Raw genomic sequence first — 7,890 nt, 5'->3', positions numbered from 1 at the left:
ATGCCGTGTGTATCGAGACATCCGTCAGTTTACGCATCGGTTAATCAGTTTGCTGAGAACAACTAAGTTGAGATGGTGATGATCGATCGGTTTAGTCGAGCGAATAAATTAGATCTGGTTCAACAAGTCAAAATTACATCAAGAAAAAAAAATGCGTCAATATGCCTCTGTCCATTTCTCCAGCGCGACTCGGACACACACACGCACGTGTATATTATTATGGGATTTCCCTGGCCTTTCTCAGTCAAATTTCTGCGAGAGCCAAAATAAAAGAAAGGAGGAAAAATGGCGGGAGGAAGCGGGGGAAGGAACTTGGAGGAAACCCCGACATGGGCCGTCGCTCTTGTTTGCTTTGTTTTGCTCTTGATATCCATCATCATCGAACACATCATCCATCTCATTGGAAAGGTGCGGATACGTGGGTCGCCATGTACTTTATATGTGCGATTCATTTCGTCAATAAAATTAAATGTTGATATCAAAGGAACTGATTCAATTATATTTCTTTTCGCATGAGAGCCTAGTGGTTGAAGAAGAAGAACAAGAGGGACCTATATGAGTCGCTGGAAAAGATTAAATCAGGTGTGAGCAAAGTTGAAGGAAGAAATTAAATGATCGTCAAGTAGTCCTAAGCTTAAATTTAATTGGTTTTTTTTTTTGGGGGGGGGTGTTCAGAACTGATGTTGCTAGGATTCATATCGTTGTTGCTGACGGTGGCACAAGCTCCGATATCAAGAATATACGTATCAGAAAAAGTTGCAGGGACATGGCACCCTTGCAGTCAGAGAGAAGAAGCGATGGAGCGCCGAGTTGAAGGTGGCAAAGACTTGGGCCCCATCAATCCTCGTCGCTTTTTAGCGGCAGGACGAAGTGACAAATGCGCAGCCCAGGTTTGTGTACCAACCTTTTTTTATACGTTTTATGTAACTAGTATAAATTCAAAGGAGAATCTATCCTAGCATATTGATTGAGTTATCGCACACTTAATTAAAATAATTATTAAAATTAATCCTAAATGTAGTAAAGGGTTATCTTGTGTCATCTTTCAAAGAGTGGCTAATCTTTAACTTTGAGGTTAATTAGTGAATAAGTAAAATAAATATTGAGAATGATTTATCTAAAACTATTAAATAAAGAATTAATTGTAGCCTAAAGTGAGTAGATTTGAAATTTTCTTTCAAAGAGTTGGAACCTTAAAGGTTGGTTGATGTTGGAACCTTTATCTCCTTGGTGAATTAAGCTAATTAATGCCTTCCTTTTCCCCTTGACAAAATTGTATTAGCCTAAGACAACTATCTCAAGCTAATTAACCTAACTAGTTCAATTTTTTAAATCTTAGATTACAATCCTTAGTTTATATCACTAATTGGTACAAGTATCGGACAAGTAAGACAATCAAATTCATCCCTCAAATGCCATGGCCAAATGCAAAGAAATGAGCAACTGTAAAACTATGTAAAGCTACTTAAGTACAAGTCTCAATCTTACAAGATTATGTAACATTAAAGAAAGTAATTCACCAAATGATAAACACAAGATTATGTATAAATCATCAAGTGGTTGTGTGCCATTTTTGAAGGAGAATTCAAATTAAACATCACAATACGCATCATCTTCATCCATTCTCTCACTAGTTCTTTCATTATTCTCCATCTTCCACCTCATTTTTTTCATAATTTCTCGATCAGAACCCTTTGCAAGTGACTTTTTCCATGATACTGGACTCTCAATGAAAGCACCAATGTAATGATTATAAGTTTAAAGAGAGAATTCATCTTAAAAGACTAGCTTGTTAGGTGAGAGAGTCCTTTATATTTATAAACTCTATACCACTTGTGAGGCTTCCCAATATGAGACTTGTGACATACTATTGTCATCCATTTCTTTTTTTAGAGTTTTCATTTGCATGCTATCTATACAGTATGCACATAGAATTCATTTATTAGAATATAATGATATTAAAAATATAACGTGCAGGTTAAAGTGCCTCTGGTCTCACATGAGGGCATTCATCAGCTCCATATATTTATATTCATGTGGGCTGGTTTTCATGTCCTTTGCTGCTTAATCACTCTGGCTCTGGGTAGATTGAAGGTGAAAAGCAACCTACTCTTGTGTGAATGTATTTATAACAATTACACACTTCACGCCGTCTCTAAGTCACTTATTTAGTTTGTTGGTATTGCAACATATGTTTTGGTTATATATATAGATGGGGATGTGGAAGCGATGGGAAGAAGAAACGAAGACGCCTGAGTACCAATCCTCACACAGTTAGTCTTCTTTAATTTATGTGCATCAACAAATTAGAATTTTTTAGGTGGAATTCTTATATATATATATATATATATATATGTATCTTTGTGCGCATGACAGATCCTGAGAGATACAGATTTGCAAGAGAGGCATCCTTTGGGAGAAGGCATTTGAGTTTCTGGGCCTAAACTCCTGTTCTCCTTTGGATTGTAATTGAGCCAATATATACTCTTCTAATTTATCTCCTTTGGAAGAAGGCACTTGAGTTTCTGTGCGCTGACTGGCTACTCTTTTCATTTCAGGTCTGTTTCTTCAGGTAGTTTGTAAGGTCTGTTCCTAAAGTGGATTACTTGACCTTGAGACATGGCTTTATTATGGTATTTCCCCTTCAGTTACTAATTTTATTTTACGCGCATGATTTGGACGTTTACAAATGACGTTGTTATTGGGCAACGGTGATTAATTTAGGCACATCTGGCGCCTCAAAATCACGAGAAGTTCTATTTTAGGAAATATATATAGAGATCGCTGGAAGAGGATTTCAAGTTCATCGTGGGAATTAGGTCTGTAACTACAGAGCAAATAGCCTCGCATCTGAAGAGTATTTAAGTAGTCCTCCACAAATGAGCAACATTGCGATTAACTATATGTTACACTGCTTATAATTTGCAGTCCTCCATTCTGGTTTTTCGCCGTGTTCTTTCTCCTGTGTAACACTCACGGTAAGTTATGCACAGCATACTCGCAAAATCTACTTTGTTTGTCTTTGTAGGTGCATATTTTCCAAAAGAAAAGAGGAGAGCTCGATAAATGCATCTGACTTGTCTATAAATAGGATAGTACTCTTATCTATGGTTTCCGTTCATCCCTCTGATTGTGAGCACAAGTCCTAGGTCAATATAGTAATTGCTAATTCTTTAATCTGGTGCAAGCAGTAGTGATATAATAATGATAAGTTTAATAATGTGTGGATTCAAATCATTCTACTGGTAGGAACGAAGCTGCAGGTGATCATAACAAAAATGGCCCAGGGAATTCAACAGAGGGGAGAAGTGGTGAAGGGGGAGCCGGTGGTAAAGCCAGGAGATGACCTCTTCTGGTTGAAGCGACCTCGTCTCATCTTCTACCTCATTAATTTTGTGCTTTTTCAGGTATTTTCCTAAACCCAAGAACTTCATTCCTTTCATATATCAATTAGTATATATTTATGATCAAGGGCGTTAATTTCTTTCTCAAAACAGAACGCCTTTCAACTTGCTTTCTTCGTATAGACCGTGGTAGTCCTCAAACATCAAAATGGCTTTATTCATCTCCTATTGCTTCTCCATCCTTTTGTTTTTGCAAGGTTTGATACACATTTATATATTATTCAGTGTAGTGGCAATTCGGTCTCAAGTCTTGTTTCCATTCGCAAATGGTGGATGTGGTCGTGAGAATCTCGATGGGGTGAGTGATCAGCCTCAGCTCCTCTAATTCATAATCATCTCTCTGAATCCAAGTGAATTGCAGAGATCATAAAACCTTTGGTAATGTGCAGGGTGTTTGTTCAGATCCTGTGCAGCTACGTCACTCTTCCTCTCTACTCTCTCGTCACACATTATATCAATCAATGATTCAACGTAACATACTGTGTATATAAATGATTGAATTACGAATCACAAGTACATCACATCTGTTTGTGTGAATTAAATAGACGGGTTCGACGATGAGGCCAATGATATTCGATGAGAAAGTGGCAATGGCACTGAGGAGCATGCACCTAAGTGCTAAGAAGCGCATAAGAGAGAAGCAGGGGTCGTCATCATCGGTGACTCCATTGATGGGCAGACCCATGAGTCCCGTGAGCTTGTCACGTCACCACGCACCGAAGGGAATTCCTCTTCCTAGCAACATAGCAGCAACGATGATAGTTCATCATCTTGTCACCACCGCTTGGAAATGGTTACATAGGCCAGGATAAGGGGGGTTCATCGTGACTACTCTACTCCATTTGATCAACGATTTTTTGTAGGACGTTTTCTTTTACTAAATTCTTTCCTTCCATTGTGCATGTTTTTTTACTCCTATACAAACACAAGTAGCGTACATTGTCCACGGCTTTCAATAGCCGCCAAGATGGCATATTTTATATCAAAATCCCGCTGCAACATATAGGCCCTGTTTGGTACATGAGATTGAAAGCTAGAGACTGGTATTGGAATTAAGAAAACCTAACTTTTTATGTTTAGTATGAGTCATTAAGCAATCTAAATCCAATCCCAATCCCACCTTATATTAGATTATTCAGTACCACCCACCCTCTGGGTTTGAAAAATCATTATTGGGAATGAAAATATTTGGACCAAATTGCTCTCACCCATCTCTCTCTCGCGTCTCTCTCTCTTCGTGCAACACAATCACAAGCTTCGATTTGTATGTTCTGATCTATACACTTCGTCCAGCTGCCACGCAATCCTCTTCTCAAGCTCCAATCTGTACGCTGCCTCAATGCTCCGATATGTTCTGAGGAGGCGAGTAAGAAATTGTGGAGGAGGAAGAGACGCAGGTGAAGGAGGAAAAATAAAATTCAGAGAGACGCAACACATCAATGAAGAAGAAGGATGGAGGAGGAAGAGGAAAGATCAGAATCGGAGACGTTGTCAACTTCTTCTAGATCCGCCGTATTCGAACCTAAAACTGAAGCTGCGCTGCCATGGTGATCTGCTGCATTTGACTGCTTCTGGACCTTACAAGCTAGTTTTATTTTTTTTAATGTAAGGAGTATTATAGTCTATTCATAATTTATGTTTAATGTAAAAATAAATAAAAGTAAGTATTCTCTACACATATTACTTCATACCAAACATAATTTTAAAGTCTTATCCCACTCCCACTCCCACTACCAATACCAACACCAGTCCCAATCCTAATCCTTCTAAATTGAAGCCTACATACCAAACAGGGCTATAAAGTACATTGTTGTTGAGGAGATTGTGTCAGGTGTCGAAATCTTAATTTTGTTCCTTCAATAACTATGGCCTTGTTGCACTTATCTCTATTTTTATCATTTCTTTTATAAGCAATCGCTCTCCATTCATTTTAGTTATAGTTTTACACTTGCAACCATGATATCTATATTAGGTGGATTTTCGAAACATTTTCCGCAAGATAATCCGTGTAAGTAGTCACCGGATCATCTTCTCTTGCCTTCCTTCTAAATGTCCACCTTATTTTGATTTATAGATATGTATTGAGTGGTAATTTAAATATTATGGCTCCGTTCAATAACTTCCTTTGAAACTTTTAGAGTAATGTTATTGCATTGGTAAAAATTTAAAAAAAAAGCAAGAAAGGAATAATCACGTTTATATTGTGGTTAGGATGTGCAACGTTCTCTTAAGTTTCATAGATGTAGGTGTGTTTGGGCTAAATATGAAACATACTTAAATAGGTCATGAGGCTAGTTGGCTGAGTAATTGAAAACGTTAGGGCCAATATAAACAAAAAGAGGCCGGCCTCGATGCTCATCAAAATCCACAACACGTAAACATGCCGAAATCCTATCAGCTTTAAATATCAGACTGTTGCTACAAAGACACGATCCTAAATGATGTTGAAATCTACGCCCAAGTAGTTCGGTGAAAGGCTGATGGAGAGATCGTGCCATGAGTTTCGCGAGATTCCTGAATCTCTTCGGTAGAATGTGCTAAGTCCCAAAGGAAAGGTTTTTGCTAGTAGACACTATAAATAGGAAGAAGAAAATAGAGAGGACAGTCAACACTCGATCAAGACTTACATGATTTACATTTACTTCCCTTTTCAGTTCTTAGTTTTTAGTCTGTAGTTTTCAAACACTTCTAGTAAAATTACATACTTGTTCTATCAAAAGTCCATTATCTTTTTACATTCGAGCGAACTGTGGTAAGGGAACTCAAGATCCTTTTCGTTATCTATTGAGACCCAGCATCTCTGGCATGCCTGGTATTTGTTGTTCAACCACAAACAGTTTGTGGCACGCTCGGTGAGACCTGTGTAACAAAGATGGCAAAGACGCGAAAAGATAAAAGGACTTGATGAAATAGGTGCTAGTTCTTATGGACCAAAAGAGATCTCTACGCATGTAGGATTAGAAACACTTATCGCCTAATGTTGGAGCAATTGATCATTATGAGCACGTAGTGCTGGTGACAACAAATAGCAGCAGCATGAAACCTGACTCCAAGTCAGGAGGGTGGCCAACCCAACCTACTAATCATATCAATGGACCTGTGGCAGAAGTGCTGCGAAAAATTCAAGATCGGATGGATAAGTAGCTGAAAAAGAACCAAAGGTTCTTTGCAATATCCATGGAAAACAGAAACATAAGGAGAAGGAACGACAATAAATCATGATGCGGGTTTTATATAAAGGCATAAAGAGTATAGCTGCATTATTGAAAACTACCATTAGGAAGTAGGCTCGAACATAGGGCCGCTCAGAAAAGCAACAAGCTGGAGTCAACCACGAACAAGGTGGAAAAGCATTGCTATACTAATACGGAATACTTTCCTATACTACCACTAAAGGGGACAGTAAACTAGAAGAGAGGTCTTGATTTATACTTCCAAACATAATTAATATCCAAACAAGATTAAGCCAAACTTTAAATAACAAAATATCCATCTATGACTATGAGAGTCATTCTACGCTAGTCCTTCGTTCCGAGTCGGCCATCCCGTCGATCGCTGCTTAAAACACTCGTAAGTTGTACCTAACCTTGTTGATCTTCTCAGCTCGGCGACCATGGCGAGGGGTTCATCCCAATCTCAGTCTGCCATTCCCAGACCACGCGACCCGGAATCATGGCACCCACGTGGCTCCGCCGCTGCTGCCGCTGGCATGCGCCGCCGCCGGCTTGGCGGTGGAGCCGGGGGAAACAGCACGCTTCTGTCGCTGGTGGCTCCGGTCCCGCCAACATGCTGAGATTCTACACCGACGATGCCCCAGGCTTGAAGATTCGCCCACCGTTGTGCTCGTCATGAGCCTCTGCTTCATAGTTTTGTCACCGCTCTCCACGTCTTTGGCAAGCTCTACCGTCGATCTGCCGGTCCAGTTTGATTGAAAATCTGACAACGTGGTGTCTGATCCTTAGGGTTTGAGTTTCTGATCCTGGCCCCGAAGCATAATTTTCAGTTCTTGACTGGTCATCGAAACATGTGTTTCTTCGTTTCTTTGTAATTTTCCTGCCATCTAGCTGTCAATTTGTTGATGTTGGATCTCCTTACTGTTGAAGAAAGCCGGTTTTCTGCCATTATGTGAAAATCGATCTGTGTCATCCTTTTCGTTTTGTTATACTAATAATGATTTGGCATTAATTGCTGCCTGCTCTAGCCATATATCCTACTGGCTTGGCTATTCTTTATTGGGAAGTTATGCTTTTCAAGTCAAATTTCGAAGTTTCTGTTTTGCTGAAAAACCCGTGTGCATGGCTGAAATACTTACAACGATCTCCGCAAAAGTTTAAGAAAAAAGGACGCTAAACTTTAGCTTGATCTTTTTTTTTTTTAGTCATTTGGAGTGTAATGGGCGACGAGGTCTGTGCTTGCCCTGAATGCATATATAAGCAACATGATTAAGGGAGCAGAGGGTTTGGCAGCACTGGGAGTTTAGCATAAA

The 7,890-nt window shown here is 39.3% G+C and overlaps 2 pseudogenes; both read left to right on the top strand.

Annotated features, from left to right (window-relative positions):
• The first annotated feature begins 285 nt into the window (after window positions 1–285).
• Window positions 286–3,706, top strand: LOC129300588 (MLO-like protein 6; annotated as a pseudogene).
• A 3,232-nt stretch (window positions 3,707–6,938) lies between these two features.
• LOC129300586 (protein transport protein Sec61 subunit beta-like) lies at window positions 6,939–7,543 on the top strand (annotated as a pseudogene).
• Window positions 7,544–7,890: the final 347 nt, after the last annotated feature.

Source organism: Prosopis cineraria, unplaced genomic scaffold (assembly GCF_029017545.1).
Source record: "Prosopis cineraria cultivar Desert tree isolate PC_DT_omini unplaced genomic scaffold, ASM2901754v1 PC1664, whole genome shotgun sequence".
NCBI classification, from domain to species: domain Eukaryota; kingdom Viridiplantae; phylum Streptophyta; class Magnoliopsida; order Fabales; family Fabaceae; genus Prosopis; species Prosopis cineraria.
Note: the sequence above shows the minus strand (reverse complement) of the source record. Positions and strands in the feature narration are given on the sequence as shown.